We start from the raw sequence: 18791 nt of genomic DNA on the forward strand, positions 1-18791 counted from the left end.
TTTAGTAAAATTAATTTCAGTTCAGTAAAAATAATTTCAATTTGGCAAAAATAATTTCAGTTCAGTAAAAATTAGTAAACTTCAAGAAGAAATATAGTAGAAAATCAGCAAAAAATAATTTTAGTTCAGCAATTCAGTTTAGTAAAATTAATTTCATTTCAGTAAAAATAATTTAATTTCGGTAAAAATAATTTCAATACAGTAAAAATAATATCAGTTTAGCTAAAATAAGGTTGTTTTTTTTTTAATCAAATTACTTATTATTAAGTTTTTAAGTGTAAGATTAGTAAAAGTTATGTCAGAAGTTCCCAGCTTTATAAAAGGTTAAAGAAATGGATAAAACATGCATACATATAACATCAAGTTATTAACAACTTTTTTTTTTTACAAGTATTAACAACTTAACTAAAGGATAAGATTATATTATAATGCTCGTCAATTCATTATATAAGTATTTTGTCAACCGATCCCTCGTCACATTTCACAACATGGTGTTTTTTTCCTCTCATCCCATTTGGCTTTTCAAGTTAAGATTATCCTCAATATTATTGAAGCTGTGAATTGTTGATATAAATAACGTTATAGTCAATTAGTCACTGAAAATTGAAGCAATCATAGTGATAATATGAAGCTGAATGACATAGCCAAATAATTGTAGCCGTTGTCCTTATTTGAATTGTACACATATATTACTCCACTAGTTGTCAATTGTAATATTTCATATGATTTTACATATATCCTAGTTTAATAACATTGTAATAATTATAAATACTAGGTTAGTTCCCGTACCATGCACGGTAAATCTTCAATAACCATTATTAAACTATCATTATAATTAGTTTTTATAAGAAAAAAAAATTATAAAAAAATTGTAGACAAATTTTGAGCAAAATAAAGGATTACGAAAGATATGTTACATATTAAGGGCTTGTTCTCATTGACTGAACTCAGCTGAAGTCAACTGAACTGAACTGAACTGAATATTTTATAAGAGAAGGAAATTAGGAGCTGAGCTGAACTGAACTGAACTGAGCTGAACTGAACTGAATTTCAACGTAAGAGAACAGGCCCTAAATGATGTAGAAAATGAGCAAAATTATGTTAAGAATTTTTTTTTATAAATATATAAATATTTATGTTAAAGATATGTTAATTTTTTTTAAATTTTTTTTTTATTTTAAGTAATTATATTGTATAAGGTTAGGGAAATATTTTTGTAAATATATAAGATTTGTTTCTTTAATTGAATTTTATTCATAAAAAAAAAAAAAAAAAAAAAAAAAAAAAAAAAAAAAAAAACTTAAGGACACACTAGAAAAATGACACGTGTCATTACTGGTGTGTCTTTTAGTATATAGTCATTCTCGGGTTCAAGTCGGGTTCGGTTCAGTTCAATAATTTGCGGGCTATAATCAGGTTGGGTCATTTCCAAGTCAGGTTATTCTCGGATTCAAGTCGGGTTATGTTCAAGTCAATAATTTGCAGGTTACAATTACGTCGGGTCATTTCCAAGTCAGGTCATCTTCGGGCTCAGCTAACTATAAATAAATAATTATCATTTTTATCAAGCTAATTATTTCCTTTGACTATAATATATATGGCAATATACTAGGGAACTATAGTCTATAATTTAGGAAGATAATTATCTCATTTGACCATACAACAAATATATACTATATTTAACTCTTAAATTTGAGGATGATGCTCCTTTCTTTTGCTGGCCTGGACCGACTTGGTCTCCCAAGACAAAATGCTTTGATCAACAATAATAAGGTGGTCTAAATTTCATTTAAGGTAATTTGAAATCGGGACAGGAACAATTTGGTTGAATTTAGGTCAGGTCAATAACAAGTCGTGTTAATTTCGAGTCGGGTTAGTTAATAACATATCGGGTTGAATTTTTGGGTTGGGTAATATAAGTAATAGGTATGGTAAAATTCGGGTCGTGTCAATAACAAGTTGGGTTAAATTTGGGTCAGGTCAATAACAAGTCGGGTTGAATTCGGGTCGGGTTTGTAACAAGTTGGGTTTAATTCGGGTCAGGTTAGGAACGGGTCGAGTTGAATTCAGGTCAGGTTAGTAACAAATCAGGTTAAATTCGGGTTTTGATGGGTTAAAATGGGTTTGGGTTAATTTCGGTTCAAGTCGGGTTCGGTGCAAGTTAATTAAATTGGTCGTTGTAAATCGGTAAATCGGTAAATCGGTGCAAGTTGTAAACCGGTAAATTGGCCGTTTAAAATCAAATTGAACGGTTCCACACACCCAATTGGACTCCCGGAGGATATTAGGGACCATGATAAACATTTCGGCAATTTTTATTTCCGGGCGAAAAAAAGTAAAAAAAATTCCAAAATTGAAAGCTAATATCCACGCTTTTTGAGAAATTTTGGAGGTTTCGGGGACCGGTGTCAAAAAGTCTTGAAATTCTATGGGATACATCTCGGGGTCATATAACGCTGTTTGGAATAATATATTATCATTATTTGTGTGTCATAAATGTTTGTGGTAGGCTTGAATTAATGAGATCAGTGCAAGTTGTAAACCGGTAAATTGGTCGATAAAAAGACAAATTGGATGGTTCCACCCACCCAATGGGACTCCCGGACGGTATTAGTGACCATGGTAAACATTTTGGCAATTTTATTACTTGGCGAAAAAAAAAGTCAAAAAACTTCAACATTGAAGGCTACACGCTTTTTGAGAAATTTTGGAGAATTCGGGGACCGGTGTTGAAAAGTCTTGAAATTCTAGGGGATACATCTCGGGGTAATTTAACGTCGTTTGGAAACATATATGATCATTATTTGTTGTCATAAATGTTCGTGTTAGGCTTGAGTTAATGAAATCGATGCAAGTTATAAACCGGTAAATCGGTCATTTGAAGGCAAATTGGATGGTTCCACCCTGTAGGGAATAGATTCAAGCTTTAATCCCACTAGCTTGAACCCCACTGTGATCATACACTAAAGTGCGGTGGCGTCCAAAAGGGAAGAGGATAGAGCAAAAGAGTCGCCAACAAGTTTTAGGAACTTGTAAACCGCTCACGAGGTGAAGGTTACACCCCTTAACGATCCAAGAGATCGTCAACTCCATAAGGTCATGAACCAAATAAGGGTTCGGGGATGAAGGTACAAATCCAACCTAAAAGAGATTGAACCTGCCCTAATAATAGGCCTCTACTTTATTCTGATCGTATTCATGTGCGCTTTTTAATTAACATGCAATCAATAGGATTACCCTAAACCTGTTTATCTATGTTGGTTGAATTTAATGCACAAATAAACTATTATTGGCGATCACTTGAATTTATAATCAAATTAACCCTAACAAGATTATTAATATCTTATTAAGCGTGATTACAAGTACCAATTCCCTTTAAACATGCATAAAAAGGTGTGATCAAGCAATAAAGAATAAAAATCAAGCAACAATAATAATAATCAATATCATGAATAATAATTATAATAATAATAACATTCATAATCATCATAAATCATAACAATTATAATTATAATCATGTTCATGTTAATATTAAAGCATAATAAAAATAGCAAGATCCTAGGCATGATACTAACAAGATTAATAACAAACCCTAGCATGTCACTAAGCAATAAAAATCAAATCTTTAGCCCTAACATGATACTAACATGAATAAATGTTAGGAAGAGAATAAAAGGCATCGTAACAATCATATTGAATATTAAAATTACCCTAGACATGATACTAGGAATATCTTAATAACAATTTAAACATGATTTCTACATCATAATATCAATTAATCAATTAAAGTACTTACTTTGATGCCTCGTACCTCTTTCTAATAACAAAATACACACGTTAGTAACTTCAAGGAAAATAATAAAATCATAACAATTAAATTAAATAATTGAAATAGAGATTTGGGACCAAACCCTCAGAAATTAAACCTTTCACGTCTAGGGCGAAGGCAACTTCGAATATGGCTAGGTGTATCTAGATCTTGTGAATGCGGAATTTTGTATGAAAACAAAGCTTGAAGAAAAGAATTGAATGAATGCTAATTAAAACTGATTGTAGAACTTGAGAATTGGTGAATGAATGAATGTAGATGATCGGTCCATGAAAACAGAGTTTTTAATACGGTATTTATAGAGAAAATCAGCCAAAAAGATAAATTAAACAAAACAGAGTCTGACGCTCAGAAAATCAGCACTAGCGCCAGGCGCCAAGGCCTGGGGTTAGGCGCCAAGCCTGATTCCAACGCGTTTTCGAAAATCCGATAAGTTTACCGTACTGGAGGATAAAATAATATTATTTCCTCGAAAATGCTATTTGATTTTGATTAAAACTCTGAAAAGTCAACAAAAGTCAATTTATCAATGCTAATCGAATTAGGAATGAAAAGAACCTTCTAGAAGAATCTAGAAGACTAAAACCATTCCTAATTGCATTAGGAATGATAAATCATATTAGGCCCTCCGATCCCCTAGATCATTGGGCCGCACATAAAGCTCAAACCGGGCCTAGTTTGGTAAATTGGCCATAACTTCCTCATTATTCATCGGAATTGGGCTTATAATATATCGTTGGAAAGCTCTTGGCAATCCCCATCCAACTACACTAATATTGGGCCCATATCATGGACCAACCAAACTGGATTTGCTGTTTTCCTTAAAATAAGTTTTCAAAAACAGAGAGAAGAGAAAAGAAATTAAAACTATCCGCAACACTAGACTTTCCACACTTTCGTTTCATTCGATTATGATTCGACGCGAAAAGTACTCATCACTGGGTTTGGTTTTGGGGAGACACAAATGGGTGTCTACACACCCACACAATTGGACTCCCGGAGGATATTAGGGACCATGGTTAACATTTTGGCAATTTTTATTTACGGGCGAAAAAAAGTAAAAAAAATCAAAAATAAAAAATCAAAGGCTAATATCCATGCTTTTTGAGAAATTTTGGAGTCTTCGGGGCCTGGTGTCTAAAAGTCTCGGAATTCTAGGGAATATATCTTGGGGTCGTATAATTTCGTTTGGAACCATATGTGATCATTATTTGTTGTCATAAATGTTCGTTGTAGGCTTGAGTTAATGAAATCGGTGCTAGATGTAAACCGGTAAATTGGTCGTTTAAAGGCAAATTGGATGGTTCCACCCACCCAATTGGACCTCCACAGGGTATTAGGGACCATGGTAAACATTTCGACAATTTTTATTTCCGGGCAAAAAAAAGTTAAAAAAATTCCTAACTTGAAGACTAATATCCACGCTTTTTGAGAAATTTCGAAGGTTTCGCGGCCAGGCGTCGAAAAAAATGAGATTTTATTAGATACATCTCGGGGTCATATAATGACGTTTGAAACCATAAATGACCATTATATATTGTCATAAATGTTCATGATAGGCTTGAGTTAATGAAATAAGTGCAAGTTGTAAGCCGGTAAATTGGTCGTTTAAATGCAAATTGGATGGTTCCACCCACCTAATTGGACTACTGGAGGGTATTAGGAATCATGGTAAAATTTTGTCAATTTTTTATTTTCTGGCAAAACAAGTCAAAAATTTCCAAAATTGAAGGCTAATGTCAACGCTTTTTAGAAATTTTAGAGGTTTCGATACCTGATATCGCAAAGTCTTGAGAATTTAGGGAATACATCTTGGGTTCATATAATGCCGTTTGAAATCATATATGATCATTATATATTGTCATAGATGTTAGTGGTAGGCTTGAGTTAATGAAATCGGTGCAAGTTGTAAACCGGTAAATTGGCCGTTTAAAGATAAATTGGATTGTTCCACCCACCCAATTAGACTCCGAGAGGGTATTAGGGACCATGGTAAACATTTCGGCAGTTTTTATTTTCGAGCAAAAAATAGTCAAAAAAATTCCAAAATTGAAAGATCCATGCTTTTTAAGAAATTTAGGAGGTTTTGAAGCCCGGTGTCGAAAAGCCTTGAAATTTTAGGAGATACATCTCGGGGTCATATAATGTCGTTTGGAACCATTTATAATCATTATATGTAGTCATAAATGTTCGTGGTAAGCTTAATTTAATGAAATTGGTGCAAGTTGTAAACCGGAAAATTGGTTGTTTAACGCCAAATTGGATGGATACACCCACCCAATTGGACTCCCGAAGGGTATTAGGGACCATGATAAAAAATTTCAGCAATTTTTATTTCCGGGCGAAAAAAAAAATTCAAAAAATTCCAAAATTAAAGGCTTATATCCACGCTTTTTGAGAAAATTTTGAGGTTGGGTACAGTGTCCAAAAACCTTGAGATTTTAGGGAATACATCTTATAGTCATATAATGCCGTTTGGAACTGTAGACACCCAAATGTGTCTCCCCAAAACCAAACCCAGTGATGAGTACCTTTCACGTCGAATCATAATCGAATGAAGCGAAAGTGTGGAAAGTTTAATGTTGGGGATAGTTTTAATTTCTTTTCTCTTCTCTATGTTTTTGAAAATTTATTTTAAGAAAACAGCCAATCCATTTTGGTTGGTCCATGATATGGGTCCAATAGTAGTGTAGATGGATGGGGCTTGACAAGATCTTTCCAACGATATATTATAAGCCCAACTCCGATGAATATTGAGGAAGTTATGGCCAATTTACTAAACTGGGCCCAGTTTGAGCCTTATATGCGACCCAATGATCTAAAGGAGGGCCTAATATGATTTATCATTCCTAATGCAATTAGGAATGGTTTTAGTCTTCTAGATTCTTCTAGAAGGTTCTTTTCATTCCTAATTCAATTAGCATTGATAAATTGACTTTTGTTGACTTTTCAGAGTTTTAATTAAAATCAAAGAACATTTTTGAGGAAAAGATACGATTTGATCCTCCTGTACGGCAAAATTTATTTGATTTTAGAAAACGCGTCAAAAACAGGATTAGCGCCTAACGCCAGACATTAGCGCCTGGCGCTAGCATTGGCACCTGGCGCCAATAAGCCAGCGTTGGCGCCAGCTCTGTTTTACGTGCGCCAAAACTCTGTTTTGATATTTTATCTCTTTGGCTGATTTTCTCTATAAATAACGTCGTAAAAACTCCGTTTTCATTCACCTACAACCAGTTTTCATTCTCATTCTTTTCTAATCATTCATTTCTTCAATCATTCAAGTTCTCTTGATTACTTTCTCTCTCTCTTTTTCTAAACTAGCTTTTCAAATACAAAATTCCGCATTCATTAGATCTAGATACACCTACCCATTTTCGAAGTTGCCTTCGCCCTAGACGTGAAAGGTTTAATTTCTGAGGGTTTGGTCCCAAATCTCTCTTTCCATTATTTAATTTAATTGTTGTTTTATTTTCCTTGAAGTAACTAACATGTGTATTTTGTTATTAGAAAGAGGTACGAGGCATGAAAGTAAGTGCTTTAATGGTTTTTATTGATGTTATGATGTAGAGTTCATGTTTAGGTTGTTATTATGATATTCCTAGTATCATGTCTAGGGTAACTTTAATATTAAATATGATTGTTACGATGCCTTTTATGTTCTTCCTAATATTTATTCATGTTAGTATCATGTTAGGGCTAAAGATTTGATCTTTATTGTTTAGTGACATGCTAGGGTTTGTTATTAATCTTGTTAGTATCATGCCTAGGATCTTGCTACTATTATGCTTTAACATGATTATTATGATTATGATTATTATAATTGTGATTATGATGATTATTGTTTTGATGATTATTATTATTATGATTATATTATTATTATGTTGCTTGATTATATTTATTGTTATTGCTTGATCACACCTTTTTATGCATGTTTAAAGGGAATTTAGTACTTGTAATCACGCTTAATAAGATAATTAATAATCTTGTCTAGGGTTAATTTGATTATAATTTCAAGTGATCGCCAATAATAGTTTTATTTGTGCATTAAATTCAACCAACATAGATTAAACAGGTTTAGGGTTAATCTTATTGATTGCATGTTAATAAAAAAACGCACATGAATACGATCAGAATAAAGTAGAGACCTATTATTAGGGCAGGTTCAATCTCTTTTAGGTTGGATTTGTACCTTCATCCCCGAACCCTTATTTGGTTCAAGACCTTATGGAGTTGATGATCTCTTGGATCGTTAAGGGGTGTAACCTTCACCCTGTGAACGGATTACAAGTTCCTAAAACTTGTTGGCGACTCTTTTGCTCTATCTTATTTCCCTTTAAACGCCATCGTACTTTAGTGTATGATCACAGTGGGGTTCAAGCTAGGGGGTTTAACGCTTGAAATTTATTCCCCACAGGAACCATATATGATCATTATATGTTGTCATAAATGTTCGTGGCAGGCTTGAGTTCACTACTAGAAAACAGTCAAATAGCGACGGAATGGTTCCGACGGACACTAAATTCCGTCGGAAAAAATGAATTTTCCGACGGATTTTAGTTTCGTCGGAATTTTCCGACGGATTTAACAATTTCCGACGGAAATTAAATCCGTTGGAATATATGTTTTTTCCGACGGATTTTTCCGTCGTAATTTTCCATTTCCGACGGATTTAAAGTCTGTCCGACGTATTTTTCGTCGGAATATATTTAAAAAAAAAAACCATTTTTTTAAAACCCTAAAACGCTGCCTCCGCCTCCTTTTTCTTCATTCTCCCTTCTCTCTCCTCTTCTCCTTCTCTCAGCCGCTCTTCTCCTTCTTCTCCTTCTCTTCTCCTTCTCTCTCTTTATTTCTGCTCCTTCTCTTCTTCTTGCTCCGTCTGTTCACTTTCTTCATCTATCTCTTTCCTCTTCTTTCCCCCTTTTCGACAAAAACCAACAACACCACAATCACCAACAACACCACCACAATCACACCAAAATTGGTCAAGGGTTCGCACTTTCTCTCTCTTCTCATGATGAATAAAGCAAATTAAAGGTTTTGAGGCCAAATTCGTCCATTTAAATCCTAGATCTAGACTTTAAATGGACGAATTTGGCCTTGTTAAACCGTTTCCATGGTGAAATTCGAAGCATATTTCAATTTAAGGTATGTTTTATATTTTAAATTTTCGATTTTGTTTCTGTTTTTTTTTATTATTATTTTTTGGATTTCGATGGTGGTGGTGGGTGTGGCTTATGTGCATGCGTGTGGTGGCTGGAGATGGTTGTGGTGGCTGTGGGTTTGGGGTGGGGAGAGTGGCGGCCTGAGTGGTGGTGTGGTTTGAGTTACAGTGACTGATGGTGGCTGGGTTTAGGGTTAGGGTGAATGGTGGTGTGGTTCGGGTTGCGGTGATTGGTGGTGTGGTTTGGGTGGGATAGTTTAGATCTGGGCTTAGGGTTAGTTTGGGGGTCAGTGGTGGACTGGTGGTGTTAGTGGCGGTGGTGGTGTGGTTAGGGTTAGGGAGCCAGAGCTGGATGTAGCTGATGTGGGGGGTAGTGGCGCCGTGGCGGTGGTGGTCTGCTAGGGCTAGGTTGTATGTGGGTAGTGGGGTGGTGGATCTGGTGTAGGTGGCTGGTGGGTAAGGTTCTGGTGTGGTTGGCTGGTTGTGTGAGGTGGTGTGGGGTGACGGCTTGTGGTGGTACAGCGTGGCAGTGGCCTTTTTTTTTGTTTTTTTAAAGCATTTTCTGACAGAAAATCCGTCGGGAATTTACGACGGAATTCAATTCCGTCTAAATTTTCCAAGGGACTTTGCCGGGCTTGAAAATACTCTCGACGGACTGAAATCCGTCGGAAAACCCATTTCCGACGGAAATTCCGTCGGAAAAGGGTGTTTTTCCGACAACAACTTTTCCGACAACCGGTTTACAACTTGCACTGATTTCATTAACCACTACTAGAAAATTTTCCGTCGCAATTAACCTGTTTTCTAGTAGTGGTTAATGAAATCAGTGCAAGTTGTAAATCGGTAAATTGGCCGTTTAAAGGCAAATTGGATGGTTCCACCCACCCAATTGAACTCCCGGAGCGTATTAGTGATCATGGTAAACATTTCGGCGATTTTTATTTACGAGCGAAAAAAAGTTAAAAAATTTCAAAATTAAAGTCTAATATCCATGTTTTTTGAGAAATTTTGGAGGTTTCGGGGCCCGGTGTCGAAAAATCTTGAAATTTTAGGAAATATATTTCGGGGTTATATAATGTCGTTTGGAATTATATATGATCATTATTTGTTGTCATAAATGTACGTGGTAGGCTTGAGTTATGAAATCGGTGCAGGGTGTAAACCAGTAAATCGGCTGTTTAAAGGCAAATTGGATGGTTCCACCCAGCCAGGTGTACTCCCGAAGGGTATTATGGACCATTGTAAACATTGCGGTAATTTTTATTTCCGTGCGAATAAAAGTAAAAAAAAAATTCAAAAATATAATTGAAGTCTAATCTCCACGCATTTTGCGAATCTTTGGAGGTTTCGGGGCCCGGTGTCGAAAAGTATTGAAATTTTAGTGAATACATCTCGGGGTCATATAATGCCGTTAGGAACTATATATGATCATTATATGTTGTCATAAATGATCGTGGTAGGCTTGAGTTAATGAAATCAGTGCAAGTTGTAAGTCGGTAAATTGGTCATTTAAAGGCAAATTGGATAGTTTCACCCACCCAATTGGACGCCCGTAGGGTATTAAGACCATGGTAAACATTTCGGAAATTTTTTATTTCCGGGCGAAAATAAGTCAAAAAATTCCAAAATTGATATCCACGGTTTTTGAGAAATTTCGAAGGTTTCGGGGCTAGTGTCGAAAATAAATGAGATTTTAGGGGACATCTCGGGGTCATATAATGTCGTTTAGAACCATAAATGATCAGTATATGCTGTCTTAAATGTTCGTGGTAGGCTTGAGTTAATGAAATCGGGTAAGTTGTAAACCGGTAAATTGGCCGTTTAAAGGAAAATTGGTTGGTTCCACCCACCCAATTGGACTCCCCGAGGGTATTAGGGAACATGGTATACATTTTGGCAATTTTTATTTTATGGCGTATAAAAGTAAAAAATTTCTAAAATTGAAATCCACGCTTTTTGAGAAATTTGGGATGTTTCGAGGCCCAGTGTCGAAAAGTTTTGAGATTTAAGGGGATACATCTCGGGGTCATATAGTGTCGTTTGGAACCATATATGATCATTATTTGTTGTCATAAATGTTCGTGGTAGACTTAGATTAATGAAATCGGTGTAAGTTGTAAACCGGTGAATTGAGACCATGGTTAACATTTCGTCAATTTTTATATCCGGGTGAAAAAAAGTCAAAAAATTCAAAAATTGAAGGCTAATGTCCACTGCACGCTAGCTTTTTGAGAAATTTTGAATGTTTTGGGGCCCGGTGTCGAAAAGCATTGAGATTTTAGGGGATACATCTCGGGGTCATATAATGCCGTTTGGATCCATATATGATCATTATATGTTGTCATAAATGTTCTAATTGTTCTTGGTAAGCTTGAGTTAATGAAATCGGTGCAAGTTGTAAACCGGTAAATTAGTCATTTAAAGAAAAATTGGATGGTTCCACCCAGTCAATTGGACTCCCTGAGAGTGTTAGGGACCATGGTAAATATTTTGGCAATTTTAATTTCGGGCGAAAAAAAGTCAAAAGTTGAAGGCTATATCCACGTTTTTTGAAAAATTTTGGAGTATTCGGGGCCCGGTGTCGAAAAGTCTTTAAATTCTAGGGAATACATCTTGGGGTCATATAATGTCGTTTGGAACCATGTATGATCATTATTTGTTGTCATAAATGTTTGTGGTAGACTTGAATTAATGAAATCGGTGCAAGTTGTAAACTGGTAAATTGGCCGTTTTAAAGGCAAATTGGATGGTTCTACCCACCCAATTGGACTCCCGAAGGGGATTTGGGACAATGGTAAACATTTCGGCAATTTTTATATCCGAGCGAAAAAAGTCAAAAAATTCCAAAATTGAAGGCTAATATCCACGTTTTTTAACAAATTTCGAATGTTTTGGGGCCCGGTGTCGAAAAGCATTGAGATTTTAGGGGATACATCTCGGGGTCATATAATGTCGTTTGGATCCAATTATAATCATTATATGTTGTCATAAATGTTCGTGGTAAGCTTGAGTTAATGAAATTGGTGCAAGTTGTAAACTGGTAAATTGGTCGTTTAAAGGCAAATTAGATGGTTCCACCCAGCCAATTGGACTCACGGAGAGTATTAGGGACCATGGTAAACATTTCGGCAATATTTATTTTCGAGTGAAAAAAGTCATAAAAATTTCAAAATTAAAGGCTAATATCCACGCTTTTTTAGAAATTTTGGAGGTTTGAGAGTATTATCTTAATGGCTTGACCTCATTTCCAAAGGAATTGTCATTTAGATCCAATTACGTGTGGTTTAGAAGTCATTGTCGGCGGGATTAGTGATAATGGCCTCTTATTATTGGTCTAAAGTTAATATCATGCGTTCACCACTCTTTGTTATGGGTCCCAAATCCCAATCTTAGATTAATTAAGAATTTTCGAGTAAATCATATGCTTATTTTCATTTTTCAACTTTGAGCCTCTAAAAGCTAATCTCTGTTCACAGTGGGTTTTACTTTTTCACTATATTAATGTTTTTTTTTTTTTTTTTTTCCCTTGTAGAAATATATTACAAGTAATTAATTGTATTTGGACTAATGCCTATGTATATTGACTTTACCCAAAAACGTTTTATTTGTTTCCCACTATTGTTTGACATTTCTTCATGAAAGCACAATCCTACTAGAGATTTTAATATTAATTTTTATATTTTTATTTCCAATACATTGTATTTCAGTGTTTATGAATAAGGATGATTATCAAATTTAGGATAATTTAAATTTCAATTGAAAATGCCGACTTTGATTAATGAATTGATTTGTTAAAAAAAAAAAAAAAAAAAAAACAAATTTCATCAATGCTGTGTAGTAAAATAATTGGACATAAAAAAAATGTAGTAAAACAAATCTTTAATGTTTCTTAAAAATAACAATAATACTCACTCCATCCCTATATACATAGTACTATTCTTTTTTACTTTTCATGGTCTTCAAGACCTATCATAAATGTATATATCTCTATTTTCATATGCATAAAAATTATAAAACTAGATAATACGAAGTAATAAAATATACAATGTGACAAATCAAATAAGATATTATATGAACATATAATCTCTTATAAATTAACAAGAATTAATGGTCAAAGTTTTCAAAATTGGACCCAAATAACGGGTTCACTTCATCTTAAAAAACAATATTCAGTAAAAATAACTCCAGTTCTTATAATTTCAGTTTAGTAAAAATCAGTTAATGAAAAATTATAATAGAATCAGTAAAAATAATTTCAATTCAGCAAAAAATATTTCAGTTTAGTAAAATTAATTTAAATTAAGTAAAAATAATTTAAGTTCAGCAAAAATCATTAGGCCTATCTCATTGCAAATCTAGTTAATCTATTTTTTATTGACGGAAACAAATCTAGTTAATCTACGAACTAAATTATCATAGTATAGAACTATATATATACAATAATGTATAAAATATTATCGTTAATATTGTTATTGGCATACATATACTACCTCCGATTTTTTTAGTTGCAACTTTGGAATATTTTATATCTCACAAATAATACCCAAAAATTACAACTTAAAAAAAAATTAAAAAATCGAAGGTAATATAAATATTCTTATAAGGAGGAGCATTAAAAGGTGATTTCTTAAAACCACTATTTGAAAAGAAAAATGAGAACATGTAAATGTTAGAGCCACACACCACATAAGAATATTTATTTTCCCACTCGATATTTTACTTTCCTTTTCCTTTTTATTTATTATGGTGCAACCCCACACGATTTATTCCTTCCAAAAAAAAAAAAAATGGAATTAATATTTTTATCCTTTTTTTTTTCTCTCTCTCTCTCTCTCTAGATATAGCACCAATGTTCCATGAACCCTGCCACGCTGGCAATCCAAATTTCCAGTTAATTGCCGTTGATATGCTAGAAAATACCGAGTAAAAGTCAATTAGTCAATTTACATTATTTTATCCCACCAACCCTCCCCCAAGTCTCTTTATTCTCCCTTAAGAAAACCTACCCTTTCAAAATACCCAAAAATATAGGATAATTTTATTTTTTTATAGGATAAAAATTTAAAGATTATTAATCTTAAAAAAAAAATAAAAAATAAAAAATAAAAAAAAAAAAAAAAAAAAACTTGGTGTGCAATTTAAGAAACTTCACCCAAAAAATAATATAAAATATAAAATAAAATAGAAATTCCCTTTTCTACCCCTAAAAGGCCAAAAACCCTACATCCCACCTATAAATACACAACCACATAACGCATCAAAGTCTTCTTCATCTCAACCAAAAATAAAAATTCCTATATGTTTTTTTACAAATTATCATGAGCAACATCCCAACTTCTTTAATCAACTCCTCTCTTACTCTTTTTCTTCTCACTATTTCTTCTTCCGATCCTTGGCCTTTTTCTTCTCTTTCTTTCTTATAACACAAATTTAAACCTTAGCTTACAAAAAAACCTAATCTCTAAAAAAGCCAAAAAACCAAAACTTTTTGTTGATTCATACTAAAGTCTCTTGCAATGGGTAGTGGTGAAAGACAACACATGAACTTCAACCTCCACCTCTCACACCTCCTCCACCACCACCACAATCATCACAATCATCGCGGTATGGGTGGCGGCGACAAGGACGAGATCAAGAGCGTACCAAAAGGGTGCATGGCAGTTTTAGTAGGGCATGAAGGAGAGGAAAAACTTGAAAGGTTTATAATACCAATTGTGTACATAAATCATCCTTTGTTCATCAAACTCCTTAAGGAAGCTGAAGAAGAATATGGATTTGATCAAAAAGGTCCAATCACTATTCCATGCCACGTGGAGCATTTTCGTAACGTTCAAGGCATGATTGATCGTGAGCATCACCGTATGATGAACCCACATCATCATCATAATCATCATCATCATCATCATAATTTCTTGTGCTTTAAGGCTTGATTTTATTGTGTGATTATTGATTTGTAAAGGATCTTGATTCTTGAAAGTTTGGAATTCAAGTTTAATTTGATTATTATTATTATTATTATTATTATTATCAAGATGTAAATTTTTAGATTCTTGATTTGTTTTTGCGCGTGAGATTGAAAATCAAGTGATTAATTGTAGTTGACAATGATGAAAAGTTTTATAATATTAAATATATAAATATATATAGTATTATTATGATTTTCTCTTTAATTATTATGTGTCTTGCTTGTTCAAATTTATCAATTCAAAATTGTGTAAGTGTGTCCAATGATTATTTTTGATAGATCTTTTTAAAATACTTTATTTTATTATTTTGCTTTTTTTTTTATAATATGTATTAATTTGTTAATTAAGGCATTAGTATGTGACATCAACAATAGCCGAAAAAAGTGGAAGATTTCAAGAGCGAAATCAAAGAAGAGTCATAAAATTGTTTGAGAATGTGAACGCAAAGAGGGATTACTTAGCTTGCAATTTGCAGCACCCAAAAAAAAAAAATAGTAATAATAATATTTTTTAGGAAGTTTTATTACAATTATCTAACTGTAATTGACAAGGAGGTGTCTTGCCTTGTGTGGTTATACAAGAATAAGTACAAAGGTAGTACCAAAAAAATCTTTTTTATTTTTTTTGGACAGTTCAAACTAAAAAAATAAAAAATAAAAAATAAAATCTAAGCTCAACAAATTTCTTCCACTCCAGAATTTATGTAAAAAGTTGGGTGGTGTTTGGTTGTCAAGGGATAGATTTAATTCCATTTCCACAAAGTTGGGTGGGGTCATGAGTCTCATGACTGTTGGCTTGTAGTTTGGGACAAATAACACCAATCTATAACATACAATTGTTCATTGTCCCTTAATATTATTCTAAATTATAAAAATGGACCCAAACATTTTGGGTCACCAAGTTTTTGATTGCCTTGAAAATCAATTAGATTTCCATGTTTTTGGGACATGCTTCAAACATCATAAAGCTAGCTTTGAAATTTAATTTATATGTATAGTCTTTTATCCTCCTCCACAAAACAATGTTCCTCATAATTAATAATCACAACCAAAAAAATACCCATGTGAGATGGGCATCATTATTATAAAGTACATTCCGAAATTATAGGAATATTTCTTTAATTAAACTTTGTCATAGATTAGTGGATAACTGGATATAAAAGTTGGATTAAAATCTTAATACTATATTGTATATTATAGCGGTAGCTAGATTTTCTCAAAAAATTAGATAATGTTATCTCTATTCGAAAATAATACTTGTAATGTCGAAATAGTTCTTAATTAAAGGTATTATAACAATTTATTTTATTAAAAAAAAAAAACATAAAAAACAAAAACAAAAGGTGTTTAAACTTATTACTCCGTAGTAAATTAGTATTTTTCAAATTCTCCTTAGAACTTAGATTAGGCAAAGTTATGCTCTTAAACTATGAGATAGAGGCCGGCAAACTTACTTTGTAATTTTGAGGTCACAAGTTCGAGCCCATCTGTGTAATTGGGCTAGCTAACATATGACATGTAAAATTTATATTATTAGGATTGTTCACCTTACCAGCACACAAAATAAAAATGCTTTTTGTATGTGGAGACAAGAAATTAAAATTAATTTCAAAGTTCCATGTATATATAGTTTAATTATATCTAATGAGATTAAAAGGGCCACAACTAATGTACACTTAATTAATTGGTTAAAGTTTCAACTTATATCTATTAGTATTTGTAGTTGCTTTAGTATCATGGTTTGTTGTAACTTCATTTGTTGTCTAATGCATCACAAAGTAGGGAATAGATCCTTTAGTGATGTTTTTTTGTGTTTATTATCTTATTTATATTTGATTTTTTTTCTCAGAAGAATAGTTCAATTGGCCTAGTGGTTAAGATTGAGGTCGGGCTAGTGTATGATAGGTAACATGTTTAAATGCTCTAGCTTCATTTGTACGTAATTTGTATTGCTCTTGCGTTGTGACAATGGCTTCAAGAGTTTATTATTCATTTTTGCTTAAATCAGTAAGGTAAAAAAAAAAAAAAAGTTGTTTAATATGTTATAAAGTTAATTGCCTTAATAAATACTATTAAAGATTTAAAGTTAATATGCACGGGGCCTTAATATAATTAGTGAGACTACTAGCCTTAAAACAAAGCCTAAATGGAGGGAATTGCTAGATAGTTGATTGCTTAATCCCTAATGAAAACTAATGATTTGAAATTAAAGTATTATTTTGGAAAGGTATGAAGGGATTGGAGGAATTTGGTTACTTTATGGTATTCCTCATCTACTTTATCACATTATTATTTTCCATACTTCTTATTCAATGTTCAAAGAGGAATCCTATTCCCTTAATTTGATAGAGCTACATTTAACCAGCTATTCATGTTGGAATCCAAGTGATGCCTCAAAATTCTACACCCTAGACCCAACAAACATGGAAAACACTGCATTTTTGACTTTCAATCATATTATAAGATATTTTGAAGCATCAAATTATTTGTTTTGGTATTGTTTACCTCATTTTCAACTAATTTAAACTAGATCAATTTTGTGGGCTTAGATGTTAGTGTATGACTATATGTGCCTAATTTCACACTCATACACATTCCATCTCCATATTTTTGCTTGGGAAGTGTTATCTTTCAAATATAGGGTATCTTGAATCGTAGAAGTAAATATATACCCTCGATCATCTCCATAATTTCATACACAATACTCTACTTCCCTTTCTTAATATTCTAAGTAATATTCTTACATGTGGGTGTAAAGTGGGATTAAAAATAAAAATTGTAATTTGTAAAACGCGAAGCATATGGCCTATATGGGTATAAAGTGCTTCGTATGTCATTTGATTTTGTATGGCCAAACGGCATAAGAGTTTTAAAATAATTGAAAAAATGGAATAACATATAAAAATGTAAAGAGTGAAAAGAAATGAACTCGTGAAAGAAATGTACGGAACGAAAAGAAATGAAGATAGTAATAATCAGAAATTGTTTAATTTCTGTATATCCAGAAAATAATTGTCCATTAAGAGATCAATAATATCAGAAAGTTTAGTTGCTTTATGTATTATAAAAAAAATATAATTATATACGTAGTATATTGCTAATTTAGAGTGAAATAATAATATATTGCTAATTAAGAGTGAAATTATATACGAAGTACATATGGAGTAGCATAACAATTAACATCAGCATACTTTAACTCATTATTTATACATTTATAGTTTTATACTTCGTACACATGATTAAAGTTTACTGCATCTGCATGTGATCATGAAACTCTTCATCAATACCAATTAATACTCTGATTAATTAATGTAATTATAATATAAGTTTCTTGATCAAATCTGAAAGCCACATAACTGGCGACAGAATTAAAAGATATGGAGATTAAATCATTGAAATGGAATAAACTAAGCATGCTTAATAAATAATAACGCCTTATATTAAGGAAGGTACAAATCAAATGATTAACCAAAGTACCAAACCACCCAAAATAATTGCAAAATTCAAGCACTTCTATAGTTTTTATGTGGCTTTTGTCCTGATTTATTGGATGTTTGTTTGTTTGTTTTTCTTTTCATCCTAACTATTGTATGTAGCAACTTGTCAAAAAAAAAAAAAAAAAAAAAAAAAAATTGTATGTTACTTGTGTACTTACTTGCTCCATTTTAGCAACTATCCAACGTTTTGTTTGTTTGTTTATGTGCTTATTAGCTCCAAATTAACAATCATCCAAAACTCGATTTTTCAGTGTAGACACATGAAGAAAAAATGTGCAATTGTTTTTGGTTCCTTCTTCCTTTTGAGTTTTGAGTGACGAGATAGTACAAAGAATC

General features: G+C 32.7%; 1 pseudogene; it reads left to right on the plus strand.

Annotated features, from left to right (window-relative positions):
• The first annotated feature begins 14509 nt into the window (after window positions 1–14509).
• On the plus strand, window positions 14510–14923 carry LOC145632468 (auxin-responsive protein SAUR32 pseudogene; annotated as a pseudogene).
• The last annotated feature ends 3868 nt before the right edge of the window (window positions 14924–18791 follow it).

This window comes from Chenopodium album, chromosome 5 (assembly GCF_948465745.1).
Source record: "Chenopodium album chromosome 5, dcCheAlbu1.1, whole genome shotgun sequence".
In the NCBI taxonomy this organism is placed as follows: Eukaryota; Viridiplantae; Streptophyta; class Magnoliopsida; order Caryophyllales; family Amaranthaceae; genus Chenopodium; species Chenopodium album.